Below are 17,864 nucleotides of genomic sequence, written 5' to 3'. Positions count from 1 at the left end.
TATCCAGAAGGAGAATGTAGAATATAACTTTGGTATAACTGTGTCTAGCATTAGGAATAATATTAGGAGAGAAGTAAATAATGAAAATGATTGTTATAGGAATGCAGTTAGAAGCCTGAGTAGATCTATAACCCACTATGATAATATGAACGTAGATAAGTATGTTTATGGAGCAACTTGCAATGTGAACAGACTGACTGATGTTGTAGTGGCCAGGCTTAGGCTTCGTTACAAGTACTTCTGGCAGTTTGGGAGACACACAGATGATAATCAAACTAAATGTAAATTATGTGATCAGGCATATGGTCACTCTCTTGAACACTATGTGCTTAATTGTCCACTTATTGAGGAATACAGAGACAGACAGTATGATAACCTATGTGACATGTCAAGATATCTTATTAATGAAAATAAGATACCAGATATACTAAGCAAATTTCCTAAATTTGCTTGTAACAGATAAGTGAACTATAGATATGTAGATATAAATCCATATGTATTCCTGTTAACCCTTTGGGGCCTAGTTCCTAGGCCTTTTGTGTATCCATATGCTCTCGTGCTACCGTCCACAGGATGGATATGGGGTGCACAATAAACTAGCCACTTCGGTGGCAAAATCTAAAAAATCTCCAGTTTAACTCTAAACTGCTGTAAACCTTTGTAAGTGTGATCTGGAAATTTTAAATTAACAATGATATTCTCTAGATCCAACCTACTTTGTTCTATATTACCTAAGTGACTTTCAGCAAGACAACTGCTTCCTTGTAAGAGTCATCTACATTGGGAAAGCCTTGTATCAGTATGTGAGCATCTCCTCTTACCTGCCCTTTGAGGTAAAATAATTTAGTTACACAGGCTAGATTACTCCTATCATGCACAGCTGCTTTAAAAATTGACCAAAACTCCTCCCAATTTTCTCCTGGATTAAATACAGGTAAACATAATTCTGGGAGTTTTGGCAAAGACATATTATTTGTTGGAGCAGACTGATTAACTGCCTGGTTTACACATTTTAATTTATTCAAGGCCTGACTTTTACAAGAAAGAATCTTTTCCTCTAATTCATAATACTGATTAATCATAAGATCTACTTCAGTCTCATCTACACAATTTACTAATAAATCTCCTTCATATTTGTTGTAATATAATTTGTATGAATCATATCTATTCCCCAAAGCATCTAAATACAATTTTAAATCATCAGTATACACAGTTTCTTGATTCATTAATTCCAATCATTTATTATATGCCTTGGTTACATGACCCTTTCTAGCTTGCAGTGATGCTTTCTTTGCTCTATATTCCATATGTTTGTCTTCTACATTAATTTCCTCATTTTCAGCCATGATGCAATGTATTAAATTCAACTTAATTAATAACACTGATTATGTACTAAATTATGCACTTTATATAAGTAAATAGTATAACTTACCTTTGAATAAATCCTAGCTACACTTGAGCTTTGCAATTACATGTAAGAAAATTATAATATAAATTTTAAATGTACATTAATATAAGCCTTTAGCCAGACTTGGTTTATCAAAATTAATATTTTACAAATTAATATAAATCCTTGCCAGAATTTGGCATAGCAAAATTAATATTATACACATTAATATAATCTTTAGCCACACTTGACTTATCCAAATTAATATTGTAATAATTATAATCCACTATACATTAAGTAAATTTGTGAACTTAACATCCACCTTCTTCTGTCATTTCACATATAATTAAATAATTAACTAATTAATGACTTCACTAATTACCTCCGGTTCAAGAAGGACCAACGGGCAAATTAAATGTGGAAAGTTGCATTCATCTGAATGTAACTAATTATGTACATAACAGTAAATGATAACAAAGATAATTATTATTTATCAAAGTTACATAGACAAGTAGGAATTTGGGACACCTAGGTCGCAAAAATATGCCCCTTCGATACCTACGACTGTCATATCCACAAGTTGCTCTAGACCTATTAATTACAAATGAAATATGTATCACCAGGAATTCTGGTAAATATATAAATTTGTGGACTGTATATTAAAATTAATAATTGATTATCTATATACAATTTACATAACAGAAGGAGAATATATCTTATTATCACTCACCAATTTGACTGGAGATTAATGTGTATCATACTCAGAAAACCTCACTGTCTGTCTATGAAAATAACAACTGGCCAGAGTTAAACATAACAGACTTATCTGAGGTTCCTGGAGCTGTCTTGTCCAGTCGCCTGATATCTCAAGTTATGCATGAATGCACATCCAACAATTTCGCCTCCTATTTGAGAGGTGTCAGCCCAATTTTAACCTATAGAGCACGAAAAAATTCTTCCCATTATTCACTAACGTTAGTGTCCAATTCAAACAACAATGGCGAGTCTCTTCTGTGCAGGCGCAGTTTCCCATTTTTTATAACATAATTTTTATTTATATACAGTATGGCCATCTATTTACATATAACTACTGTATTTCTGGAAAATATGTACACTATTTTCCACACACCTGTTCTTTTTTAATTATAAAATTATAAAAGATTTGTCAATTATTCATAAATCTTCAAGATTCATCATCTGTCAACTCTGGGTTACAAATATTCATCATCTGTCAACTCTGGGTTACAAATATTCATCATCTGTGAACACTGGGTTACAAATATTCATCATCTGTGAACTCTGGGTTACAAATATTCATCATCTGTCAACTCTGGGTTACAAATATTCATCATCTGTCAACTCTGGGTTACAAATATTCATCATCTGTGAACACTGGGTTACAAATATTCATCATCTGTCAACTCTGGGTTACAAATATTCATCATCTGTGAACACTGGGTTAAAAATATTCATCATCTGTCAACTCTGGGTTAGAAATATTCATCATCTGTCAACTCTGGGTTACAAATATTCATCATCTGTGAACACTGGGTTACAAATATTCATCATCTGTCAACTCTGGGTTACAAATATTCATCATCTGTGAACACTGGGTTACAAATATTCATCATCTGTCAACTCTGGGTTACAAATATTCATCATCTGTCAACTCTGGGTTACAAATATTCATCATCTGTGAACACTGGGTTACAAATATTCATCATCTGTGAACTCTGGGTTACAAATATTCATCATCTGTCAACTCTGGGTTACAAATATTCATCATCTGTCAACTCTGGGTTACAAATATTCATCATCTGTCAAATCTGGGTTACAAATATTCATCATCTGTCAACTCTGGGTTACAAATATTCATCACCTGTCAACTCTGGGTTACAAATATTCATCACCTGTCAACTCTGGGTTACAAATATTCATCATCTGTCAACTCTGGGTTACAAATATTCATCATCTGTCAACTCTGGGTTACAAATATTCATCATCTGTCAACTCTGGGTTACAAATATTCATCATCTGTCAACTCTGGGTTACAAATACATTAAAAAACATTAATGAGAACACACAAAGTTTATCATGATGTGATAAATGAAAGTGTACATACGAACAGTTTTTTTTTTGTTTGTTTGTTTTCTGTAAATTTTAAATTTGAAGTTATTCTTCCCTTTAATAATTAATACATCTAGAAGAGGCAATGATTTATTTTGATCAAACTCAACAGTAAAATTTGTGGAACGAGCTAAACTGTTTAATTTAACATTAGACATAAAACTTTATCATATCTGTATCACTTAGTCTATTGGGAAGGATTTTTTTAATAAGTCTTGTTCATAATAATAATAATAATAATAATAATAATAATAATAATAATAATAATCATAATAATAATAATAATAATAATAATAATAATAATAATAATAATAATAATAATGATAATAATAATAATAATGATAATAATAATAATAATAATAATAATAATAATAATAATAATAATAATAATAATAATAATCTATATATCTACAAGTACATGTACAAGGTATACAGTCGTAGTTAACATCAGTGACACTACTGTATAAAAAGCCGCTTGTTATGCTGAGCATTTCCCGCAAATTAGGTTAATTTAGCGACTCACACCAGTCGACTAACACCCAGGTGACAGGTGAACATGGTCAGCAAGTGTTAAGGAAACACCTCACAATGTTGCCACCCATACCAGGGATCAACTCCCCACATCAGTGTGTGAGCTGAGTGCGCTAGCAATCGAGAATAAATTATTATTATCATCATCATCATCATTATCAGTGGAAATAAGACTAACGGTAACTGACTACTCAGGCTTGAGTTATTCTGGGTAGTTTACCTCAGGGTTTAAAACACGAAAATCTTATCTTTTCCACAGCGCTGATAAGATTACATGATGCATGTACTTGTAACCTGAAGAACAGTGAGTGAAGCCAGTAGTGTGAGAGGCTTCACTGCCGACAGTGTGAGAGGCTTCACTGCCGACAGTGTGAGAGGCTTCACTGCCGACAGTGTGAGAGTCTTCAACTACCGACAGTTTCTAGACAGTAGGTGACCTTCTTAATTTTTCTCAGTCTAAACTCCCAACAATATTAATTATAGGAAGTAAGTTCTTTAATTACAGGTATACATAAATACATGTATCATAACTAGTAACGTGTGTAAATTACCTAGGATAACCAACATAAACATACGTGTTCAGTTAAAATTATAATCGTTCAAAATAATTTCTTGTGACTGTAATGCATGGAAATTAATTTTTTTTTCAAGATAATTTGGCATAACTCACGAAATCGTAACGACACGATTGCAAACAAACCATACCACGGGCGGGACTTGAACCCGCGTTAGCCACTGGACCAGCTAGCCACAATAAGATTCGTCCAACTAGGTATATTTCTACACCATAGGAAGGTCAGCATAGGCACCACTGTGACCACAAATTGCAAGTTGCAAATAAATTTCTTATTAAGGTATTCCAAGTTAGGTAAGTTTACGCTAGTTTTTATTAAGCTATATTGAGTTACATTACATATTACATGTTAGGTTTATTCTCATTAGCACAACAAAAACTATATGGCACAGCCCACTTACTGTTGTATATATGGCACAGCCCACTTATTCTTGTATATATGGCACAGCCCACTTATTCTTGTATATATGGCACAGCCCACTTATTCTTGTATATATGGCACAGCCCACTTATTCTTGTATATATGGCACAGCCCACTTATTCTTGTATATATGGCACAGCCCACTTATACCTGGAGTTTACCTGGAGAGAGTTTCGGGGGTCAACGCCCCCGCGGCCCGGTCTGTGACCAGGCCTCCTGGTGGATCAGCGCCTGATCAACCAGGCTGTTGCTGCTGGCTGCACGCAAACCAACGTACGAGCCACAGCCCGGCTGATCAGGAACTGACTTTAGGTGCTTGTCCAGTGCCAGCTTGAAGACTGCCAGATGTCTGTTGGTAATCCCCCTTATGTGTGCTGGGAGGCAGTTGAACAGTCTCGGGCCCCTGACACTTATTGTATGGTCTCTTAACGTGCTAGTGACACCCCTGCTTTTCATTGGGGGGATGGTGCATCGTCTGCCAAGTCTTTTGCTTTCGTAGTGAGTGATTTTCGTGTGCAAGTTCGGTACTAGTCCCTCTAGGATTTTCCAGGTGTATATAATCATGTATCTCTCTCTCCTGCGTTCCAGGGAATACAGGTTTAGAAACCTCAAGCGCTCCCAGTAATTGAGGTGTTTTATCTCCGTTATGCGCGCCGTGAAAGTTCTCTGTACATTTTCTAGGTCGGCAATTTCACCTGCCTTGAAAGGTGCTGTAAGAGTGCAGCAATATTCCAGCCTAGATAGAACAAGTGACCTGAAGAGTGTCATCATGGGCTTGGCCTCCCTAGTTTTGAAGGTTCTCATTATCCATCCTGTCATTTTTCTAGCAGATGCGATTGATACAATGTTATGGTCCTTGAAGGTGAGATCCTCCGACATAATCACTCCCAGGTCTTTGACGTTGGTGTTTCGCTCTATTTCGTGGCCAGAATTTGTTTTGTACTCTGATGAAGATTTAATTTCCTCATGTTTACCATATCTGAGTAATTGAAATTTCTCATCGTTGAACTTCATATTGTTTTCTGCAGCCCACTGAAAGATTTGGTTGATGTCCGCCTGGAGCCTTGCAGTGTCTGCAATGGAAGACACTGTCATGCAGATTCGGGTGTCATCTGCAAAGGAAGACACGGTGCTGTGGCTGACATCCTTGTCTATGTCGGATATGAGGATGAGGAACAAGATGGGAGCTAGTACTGTGCCTTGTGGAACAGAGCTTTTCACCGTAGCTGCCTCGGACTTAACTCTGTTGACGACTACTCTCTGTGTTCTGTTAGTGAGGAAATTATAGATCCATCGACCGACTTTTCCTGTTATTCCTTTAGCGCGCATTTTGTGCGCTATTACGCCATGGTCACACTTGTCGAAGGCTTTTGCAAAGTCTGTATATATTACATCTGCATTCTTTTTGTCTTCTAGTGCATTTAGGACCTTGTCGTAGTGATCCAGTAGTTGAGACAGACAGGAGCGACCTGTTCTAAACCCATGTTGCCCTGGGTTGTGTAACTGATGGGTTTCTAGATGGGTGGTGATCTTGCTTCTTAGGACCCTTTCAAAGATTTTTATGATATGGGATGTTAGTGCTATTGGTCTGTAGTTCTTTGCTGTTGCTTTACTGCCCCCTTTGTGGAGTGGGGCTATGTCTGTTGTTTTTAGTAACTGAGGGACGACCCCCGTGTCCATGCTCCCTCTCCATAGGATGGAAAAGGCTCGTGATAGGGGCTTCTTGCAGTTCTTGATGAACACAGAGTTCCATGAGTCTGGCCCTGGGGCAGAGTGCATGGGCATGTCATTTATCGCCTGTTCGAAGTCATTTTGCGTCAGGATAACATCGGATAGGCTTGTGTTAATCAAATTTTGTGGCTCTCTCATAAAAAAATTCATTTTGATCTTCGACTCTCAGTCTGGTTAGCGGCTTGCTAAAAACTGAGTCATATTGGGACTTGAGTAGCTCACTCATTTCCTTGCTGTCATCTGTGTAGGACCCATCTTGTTTAAGTAGGGGCCCAATACTGGGCGTTGTTCTCGATTTTGATTTGGCATAGGAGAAGAAATGCTTTGGGTTTCTTTCGATTTCATTTATAGCTTTTAGTTCTTCCCGCGATTCCTGACTCCTAAAGGATTCTTTTAGCTTAAGTTCGATGCTTGCTATTTCTCTGACCAGTGTCTCCCTGCGCATTTCAGATATATTGACCTCTTTTAGCCGCTCTGTTATTCTTTTCCGTCGCCTGTAAAGGGAGCGCCTGTCTCTTTCTATTTTACATCTACTCCTCCTTTTTCTTAGAGGAATAAGCCTTGTGCATACATCGAGTGCCACCGAGTTAATATGTTCTAGGCATAAGCTTGGGTCTGTGTTGCTTAGTATATCTTCCCAGCTTATATCGGTTAGGACTTGGTTTACTTGGTCCCACTTTATGTTTTTGTTATTGAAGTTGAATTTGGTGAATGCTCCCTCGTGACTAGTCTCATTTTGTCGGTCTGGGGCTCCTCGCATACATGTCTGAACCTCAATTATGTTGTGATCTGAGTATATTGTTTTTGATATGGTGACATTTCTTATCAGATCATCATTCTTAGTGAATATGAGGTCTAGTGTATTCTCCAGTCTAGTAGGCTCTATTATTTGCTGGTTTAAATTGAATTTTGTGCAGAGATTTAAAAGCTCGTGTGAGTGTGAGTTTTCATCAGAGCTGCCTCCTGGTGTTATTACTGCAACAATATTATATATGGCATATTATATATGGCACAGCCCACTTATTCTTGTATATATGGCACAGCCCACTTATTCTTGTATATATGGTACAGCCCACTTATTCTTGTATATATGGCACTGTCCACTTACTCTTGTATATATGGCACAGCCCACTTAGTCCTGTATATATGGCACAGCCCACTTACTCTTGTATATATGGCACAGCCCACTTATTCTTGTATATATGGCACAGCCCACTTATTCTTAAATATATGGCACAGCCCACTTATTCTTGTATATATGGCACAGCCCACTTATTCTTGTATATATGGCACAGCCCACTTATTCTTGTATATATGGGACAGCCCACTTATTCTTGTATATATGGCACTGTCCACTTACTCTTGTATATATGGCACAGCCCACTTACTCCTGTATATATGGCACAGCCCACTTACTCTTGTATATATGGCACAGCCCACTTATTCTTGTATATATGGCACAGCCCACTTATTCTTGTATATATGGCACAGCCCACTTACTCTTGTATATATGGCACAGCCCACTTATTCTTGTATATATGGCACAGCCCACTTACTCCTCTATATAGGGCACAGCCCACTTACTCTTGTATATATGGCACAGCCCACTTACTCCTGTATATAGGGCACAGCCCACTTACTCTTGTACATATGGCACAGCCCACTTACTCCTGTACATATGGCACAGCCCACTTACTCCTGTATATATGGCACAGCCCACTTATTCTTGTATATATGGCACAGGCCACTTATTCTTGTATATATGGCACAGCCCACTTACTCCTGTATATAGGGCACAGCCCACTTATTCTTGTATATATGGCACAGCCCACTTACTCCTGTATATAGGGCACAGCCCACTTATTCTTGTATATATGGCACAGGCCACTTATTCTTGCATATATGGCACAGCCCACTTACTCCTGTATATATGGCACAGCCCACTTATTCTTGTATATATGTCACAGCCCACTTATTCTTGCATATATGGCACAGCCCACTTATTCTTGTATATATGGCACAGGCCAGTTACTCCTGTTTATATGGCACTGTCCACTTATTCTTGCACATATGGCACAGCCCACTTACTCTTGTATATGTGGCACTGCTCACTTACTCTTGTATATATGGTACAGCCCACTTACTCTTGTATATATGGCACTGTCCACTTACTGTTGTATGTATGGCACTGCCCACTTACTCTTGTACATATGGCACTGTCCACTTACTCTTGTATATATGGCACTCCCCACTTACTCTTGTATATATGGCACTGTCCACTTACTCTTGTATATATGGCACTCTCCACTTACTCTTGTATATATTGCACTGCTCACTTACTCTTGTATATATGGCACTGCCAACTTACTCTTGTATATATGGCACTGCCCACTTACTCTTGTATATATGGCACTGCCAACTTACTCTTGTATATATGGCACTGCCAACTTACTCTTGTACATATTGCACTGCCCACTTATTCTTGTATATATGGCACTGCCCACTTACTCTTGTATATATGGCACTGCCAACTTACTCTTGTATATATGGCACTGCCAACTTACTCTTGTATATATGGCACTGCCCACTTACTCTTGTATATATGGTACTGCCAACTTACTCTTGTATATATGGCACTGCCAACTTACTCTTGTATATATGGCACTGCCCACTTACTCTTGTATATATGGTACTGCCAACTTACTCTTGTATATATGGCACTGCCAACTTACTCTTGTATATATGGCACTGCCCACTTACTCTTGTATATATGGCACTGCCCATTTACTCTTGTATATATGAAACTGCCCACTTACTCTTGTATATATGGCACTGTCCACTTACTCTTGTATATATGGCACTGTCCACTTACTCTTGCATATATGGAACTGTCCACTTACTCTTGTATATATGGCACTGTCCACTTACTCTTGTATATATGGCACTGTCAACTTACTCTTGTATATATGGCACTGCTCACTTACTCTTGTATATATGGCACTGTCCACTTACTCTTGTATATATGGCACAGCCCACTTACTCTTGTATATATGGCACAGCGCACTTACTCTTGTATATATGGCACTGTCCACTTACTCTTGTATATATGGCACTGTCCACTTACTCTTGTATATAGGGCACTCCTCACTTACTCTTGTATATATGGCACTGCCCATTTACTCTTGTATATATGAAACTGCCCACTTACTCTTGTATATATGGCACTGTCCACTTACTCTTGTATATATGGCACTGTCCACTTACTCTTGTATATATGGAACTGTCCACTTACTCTTGTATATATGGCACTGTCCACTTACTCTTGTATATATGGCACTGTCAACTTACTCTTGTATATATGGCACTGCTCACTTACTCTTGTATATATGGCACTGTCCACTTACTCTTGTATATATGGCACAGCCCACTTACTCTTGTATATATGGCACAGCCCACTTACTCTTGTATATATGGCACTGTCCACTTACTCTTGTATATATGGCACTGTCCACTTACTCTTGTATATATGGCACAGCCAACTTACTCTTGTATATATGGCACTGTACACTTACTCTTGTATATATGGCACTGCCCATTTACTCTTGTATATATGGCACTGCCAACTTACTCTTGTATATATGGCACTGCCAACTTACTCTTGTATATATGGCACTGCCCACTTACTCTTGTAGATATGGAACTGCCCACTTACTCTTGTATAAATGGCACTGTCCACTTACTCTTGTATATATGGCACTGTCCAGTTACTCTTGTATATATGGCACTGTCCACTTACTCTTGTATATATAGCACTGTCCACTTACTCTTGTATATATGGCACTGTCCACTTACTCTTGTATATATGGCACTGTGCACTTACTCTTGTATATATGGCACTGTTAACTTACTCTTGTATATATGGCATTGCCAACTTACTTTTGTATATATGGCACTGCTCACTTACTCTTGTATATATGGCACTGTCCACTTACTCTTGTATATATGGCACTGCTCACTTACTCTTGTATATATGGCACAGTCCACTTACTCTTGTATATATGGCACTGCCCACATACTCTTGTATATAAGGCACTGCCCACTTACTCTTGTATATATGGCACTGCCCACTTACTCTTGTATATATGGCACTGCCAACTTACTCTTGTATATATGGCACTGCCACCTTACTCTTGTATATATGGCACTGCCCACTTACTCTTGTATATATGGCACTGCCAACTTACTCTTGTATATATGGCACTGCCCACTTACTCTTGTATGTATGGCACTGCCCACTTACTCTTGTATATATGGCACTGTCCACTTACTCTTGTATATATGGCACTGTCCACTTACTCTTGTATATATGGCACTGTCCACTTTTGTATATATGGCACTGTCCACTTACTCTTGTATATATGGCACTGCCTACTTACTCTTATATATATGGCACTGCCCACTTACTCTTGTATATATGACACTGCCCACTTACTCTTGTATATATGGCACTGCCAACTTACTCTTGTATATATGGCACTGCCCACTTACTCTTGTATGTATGGCACTGCCCACTTACTCTTGTATATATGGCACTGCCCACTTACTCTTGTATATATGGCACTGTCCACTTACTCTTGAATATATGGCACTGTCCACTTACTCTTGTATATATGGCACTGTCCACTTACTCTTGTATATATGGCACTGTCCACTTACTCTTGTATATATGGCACTGTCCACTTACTCTTGTATATATGGCACTGCTCACTTACTCTTGTATATATGGCACTGTCCACTTACTCTTGTATATATGGCACAGCCCACTTACTCTTGTATATATGGCACTGTCCACTTACTCTTGTATATATGGCACTGTCCACTTACTCTTGTATATATGGCACTGTCCACTTACTCTTGTATATATGGCACTGCTCACTTACTCTTGTATATATGGCACTGCTCACTTACTCTTGTATATATGGCAAAGCGCACTTACTCCTGTATATATGGCACTGTACACTTACTCTTGTATATATGGCACTGCCCACTTACTCTTGTATATATGGCACTGTAAACTTACTCTTGTATATATTGCTCTGCTCACTTACTCTTGTATATATGGCACTGCCAACTTTCTCTTGTATATATGGCACTGCCCACTTACTCTTGTATATATGGCACTGCCAACTTACTCTTGTATATATGGCACTGCCAACTTACTCTTGTATATATGGCACTGCCCACTTACTCTTGTATATATGGCACTGCCCACTTACTCTTGTATATATGGCACTGCCAACTTACTCTTGTATATATGGCAATGCCAACTTACTCTTGTATATATGGCACTGCCCACTTACTCTTGTATATATGGTACTGCCAACTTACTCTTGTATATATGGCACTGCCAACTTACTCTTGTATATATGGCAATGCCCACTTACTCTTGTATATATGGCACTGCCCACTTACTCTTGTATATATGGCACTGTCCACTTACTCTTGTATATATGGCACTGTCCACTTACTCTTGTATATATGGCACTGTCCACTTACTCTTGTATATATGGCACTGTCCACTTACTCTTGTATATATGGCACTGCCCACTTACTCTTGTATATATGGCACTGCCCACTTACTCTTGTATATATGGCACTGCCCACTTACTCTTGTATATATGGCACTGCCCACTTACTCTTGTATATATGGCACTGCTCACTTGCTCTTGTATATATGGCACTGCCCACTTACTCTTGTATATATGGCACTGTCCACTTACTCTTGTATACATGGCACTGCCCACTAACTCTTGTATATATGGCATTGTCCACTTACTCTTGTATATATGGCACTGTCCACTTACTCTTCTATATATGGCACTGCTCACTTACTCTTGTATATATGGCACTGTAAACTTACTCTTGTATATATGGCACTGCCCACTTACTCTTGTATATATGGCACTGTCCACTTACTCTTGTATATATGGCACTGTCCACATACTCTTGTATATATGGCACTGTCCACTTACTCTTGCATATATGACACTGTCAACTTACTCTTGTATATATGGCAATGCCAACTTACTCTTGTATATATGGCACTGCTCACTTACTCTTGTATATATGGCACTGTCCACTTACTCTTGTATATATGACACTGCTCACTTACTCTTGTATATATGGCACTGTCCACTTACTCTTGTATATATGGCACTGCCCACTTACTCTTGTATATATGGCACTGCCCACTTACTCTTGTATATATGGCACTGTCCACTTACTCTTGTATATATGGCACTGCCAACTTACTCTTTTATATATGGCACTGCCAACTTACTCTTGTATATATTGCACTGCCCACTTACTCTTGTATATATGGCACTGCCAACTTACTCTTGTATATATGGCACTGCCCACTTACTCTTGTATATATGGCACTGCCCACTTACTCTTGTATATATGGCACTGTCCACTTACTCTTGTATATATGGCACTGTCCACTTACTCTTGTATATATGGCACTGTCCACTTTTGTATATATGGCACTGTCCACTTACTCTTGTATATATGGCACTGCCCACTTACTCTTGTATATATGGCACTGCCCACTTACTCTTGTATATATGGCACTGCCCACTTACTCTTGTATATATGGCACTGCCCACTTACTCTTGTATATATGGCACTGCTCACTTACTCTTGTATATATGGAACTGCCCACTTACTCTTGTATATATGGCACTGTCCACTTACTCTTGTATACATGGCACTGCCCACTAACTCTTGTATATATGGCACTGTCCACTTACTCTTGTATATATGGCATTGTCCACTTACTCTTGTATATATGGCACTGCTCACTTACTCTTGTATATATGGCACTGTCCACTTACTCTTGTATATATGGCACTGTCCACTTACTCTTGTATATATGACACTGTCCACTTACTCTTGTATATATGGCACTTTCCACTTACTCTTGTATGTATGGCACTGTGCACTTACTCTTGTATATATGGCACTGTCCACTTACTCTTGTATATATGGTACTGTCCACTTACTCTTGTATATATGGCACTGCTCACTTACTCTTGTATATATGGCACTGTCCACTTACTCTTGTATATATGGCACAGCCCACTTACTCTTGTATATATGGCACTGTCCACTTACTCTTGTATATATGGCACTGTCCACTTACTCTTTTATATATGGCATTGTCCACTTACTCTTGTATATATGGCACTGCTCACTTACTCTTGTATATATGGCACTGCTCACTTACTCTTGTATATATGTCACAGCCCTCTTACTCTTGTATATATGGCACTGTCCACTTACTCTTGTATATATGGGACTGCCCACTTACTCTTGTATATATGGCACTGTCCACTTACTCTTGTATATATGACACTGCTCACTTACTCTTTTATATATAGCACTGTCCACTTACTCCTGTATATATGGCACTGTCCACTTACTCTTGTATATATTGCACTGCTCACTTACTCTTGTATATATGGCACTGCCAACTTACTCTTGTATATATGGCACTGCCCACTTACTCTTGTATATATGGCACTGCCAACTTACTCTTGTATATATGGCACTGCCCACTTACTCTTGTATATATGGCACTGCCCACTTACTCTTGTAAATATGGCACTGCCCACTTACTCTTGTATATATGGCACTGCCAACTTACTCTTGCATATATGGCACTGCCAACTTATTCTTGTATATATGGCACTGCCCACTTAATCTTGTATATATGGTACTGCCCACTTACTCTTGTATATATGGCACTGCCAACTTACTCTTGTATATATGGCAATGCCCACTTACTCTTGTATATATGGCACTGCCCACTTACTCTTGTATATATGGCACTGTCCACTTACTCTTGTATATATGGCACTGTCCACTTACTATTGTATATATGGCACTGTCCACTTACTCTTGTATATATGGCACTGTCCACTTACTCTTGTATATATGGCACTTCCCACTTACTCTTGTATATATGGCACTGCCCACTTACTCTTGTATATATGGCACTGCCCACTTACTCTTGTATATATGGCACTGCCCACTTACTTTTGTATATATGGCACTGCCCATTTACTCTTGTATATATGGCACTGCCCACTTACTCTTGTATATATGGCACTGTCCACTTACTCTTGTATACATGGGACTGCCCACTAACTCTTGTATATATGGCACTGTCCACTTACTCTTGTATATATGGCACTGTCCACTTACTCTTGTATATATGGCACTGTCCACTTACTCTTGTATATATGGCACTGCTCACTTACTCTTGTATATATGGCAGTGCTCACTTACTCTTGTATATATGGCACTGTCCACTTACTCTTGTATATATGGCACTGTCCACTTACTCTTGGATATATGGCACTGCTCACTTACTCTTGTATATATGGCACTGCCCACTTACTCTTGTATATATGGCACTGTCCACTTACTCTTGTATTTATGGCACTGCTCACTTACTCTTGTATATATGGCACTGCTCACTTACTCTTGTATATATGGCACTGCTCACTCTTGTATATATGGCACTGCTCACTTACTCTTGTATATATGGCACTGCCCACTTACTCTTGTATATATGGCACTGTCCACTTACTCTTGTATATATGGCACTATCCACTTACTCTTGCATATATGGCACTGTCCACTTACTCTTGTATATATGGCACTGCTCACTTACTCTTGTATATATGGCACTGTCCACTTACTCTTGTATATATGGCACTGCTCACTTACTCTTGTTTATATGGCACTGTCCACTTACTCTTGTATATATGGCACTGTCCACTTACTCTTGTATATATGGCACTGTCCACTTACTCTTGTATATATAGCACTGTCCACTTACTCTTGTATATATGGCACTGTCCACTTACTCTTGTATATATGGCACTGCTCACTTACTCTTGTATATATGGCACTGTCCACTTACTCTTGTATATATGGCACTGTCCACTTACTCTTGTATATATGGCACTGCTCACTTACTCTTGTATATATGGCACTGCTCACTTACTCTTGTATATATGGCACTGTCCACTTACTCTTGTATATATGGCACTGCCTACTTACTCTTATATATATGGCACTGCCCACTTACTCTTGTATATATGGCACTGCCCACTTACTCTTGTATATATGAAACTGCCCACTTACTCTTGTATATATGGCACTGTCCACTTACTCTTGAATATATGGCACTGTCCACTTACTCTTGTATATATGGCACTATCCACTTACTCTTGTATATATGGCACTGTCCACTTACTCTTGTATATATGTCACTGTCCACTTACTCTTGTATATATGGCACTGCTCACTTACTCTTGTATATATGGCACTGTCCACTTACTCTTGTATATATGGCACAGCCCACTTACTCTTGTATATATGGCTCTGTCCACTTACTCTTGTATATATGGCACTGTCCACTTACTCTTGTATATATGGCACTGTCCACTTACTCTTGTATATATGGCACTGCTCACTTACTCTTGTATATATGGCACTGCTCACTTACTCTTGTATATATGGCACAGCGCACTTACTCCTGTATATATGGCACTGTACACTTACTCTTGTATATATGGCACTGCCCACTTACTCTTGTATATATGGCACTGTAAACTTACTCTTGTATATATTGCTCTGCTCACTTACTCTTGTATATATGGCACTGCCAACTTTCTCTTGTATATATGGCACTGCCCACTTACTCTTGTATATATGGCACTGCCAACTTACTCTTGTATATATGGCACTGCCAACTTACTCTTGTATATATGGCACTGCCCACTTACTCTTGTATATATGGCACTGCCCACTTACTCTTGTATATATGGCACTGCCAACTTACTCTTGTATATATGGCAATGCCAACTTACTCTTGTATATATGGCACTGCCCACTTACTCTTGTATATATGGTACTGCCAACTTACTCTTGTATATATGGCACTGCCAACTTACTCTTGTATATATGGCAATGCCCACTTACTCTTGTATATATGGCACTGCCCACTTACTCTTGTATATATGGCACTGTCCACTTACTCTTGTATATATGGCACTGTCCACTTACTCTTGTATATATGGCACTGTCCACTTACTCTTGTATATATGGCACTGTCCACTTACTCTTGTATATATGGCACTGCCCACTTACTCTTGTATATATGGCACTGCCCACTTACTCTTGTATATATGGCACTGCCCACTTACTCTTGTATATATGGCACTGCCCACTTACTCTTGTATATATGGCACTGCTCACTTGCTCTTGTATATATGGCACTGCCCACTTACTCTTGTATATATGGCACTGTCCACTTACTCTTGTATACATGGCACTGCCCACTAACTCTTGTATATATGGCATTGTCCACTTACTCTTGTATATATGGCACTGTCCACTTACTCTTCTATATATGGCACTGCTCACTTACTCTTGTATATATGGCACTGTCCACTTACTCTTGTATATATGGCACTGCCCACTTACTCTTGTATATATGGCACTGTCCACTTACTCTTGTATATATGGCACTGTCCACTTACTCTTGTATATATGGCACTGTCCACTTACTCTTGCATATATGACACTGTCAACTTACTCTTGTATATATGGCAATGCCAACTTACTCTTGTATATATGGCACTGCTCACTTACTCTTGTATATATGGCACTGTCCACTTACTCTTGTATATATGACACTGCTCACTTACTCTTGTATATATGGCACTGTCCACTTACTCTTGTATATATGGCACTGCCCACTTACTCTTGTATATATGGCACTGCCCACTTACTCTTGTATATATGGCACTGTCCACTTACTCTTGTATATATGGCACTGCCAACTTACTCTTTTATATATGGCACTGCCAACTTACTCTTGTATATATTGCACTGCCCACTTACTCTTGTATATATGGCACTGCCAACTTACTCTTGTATATATGGCACTGCCCACTTACTCTTGTATATATGGCACTGCCCACTTACTCTTGTATATATGGCACTGTCCACTTACT

General features: G+C 38.6%; 1 protein-coding gene across 6 annotated transcripts in view; it reads left to right on the top strand.

The window, feature by feature from the left end:
* Positions 1-4,329: 4,329 nt before the first annotated feature.
* The window catches only part of LOC128698111 (BTB/POZ domain-containing protein 6-B-like), a 154,418-nt gene continuing 140,883 nt past the window's right edge, over positions 4,330-17,864 (top strand). For 3 of the 6 annotated variants that reach the window (XM_070094257.1, XM_070094254.1, XM_070094258.1), the window contains exon 1: positions 4,330-4,473. The gene's annotated coding sequence lies outside the window, so the exon portion shown is untranslated. Of the gene's footprint in view, positions 4,474-4,696; positions 4,914-17,864 lie in introns of all 6 variants that reach the window. The other 3 variants (XM_070094256.1, XM_070094259.1, XM_070094255.1) reach the window with 3 other exon arrangements.

This window comes from Cherax quadricarinatus, chromosome 45, assembly GCF_038502225.1.
Source record: "Cherax quadricarinatus isolate ZL_2023a chromosome 45, ASM3850222v1, whole genome shotgun sequence".
Lineage (NCBI taxonomy): Eukaryota > Metazoa > Arthropoda > Malacostraca > Decapoda > Parastacidae > Cherax > Cherax quadricarinatus.
This window is presented reverse-complemented; position numbering and strand designations above follow the sequence as displayed.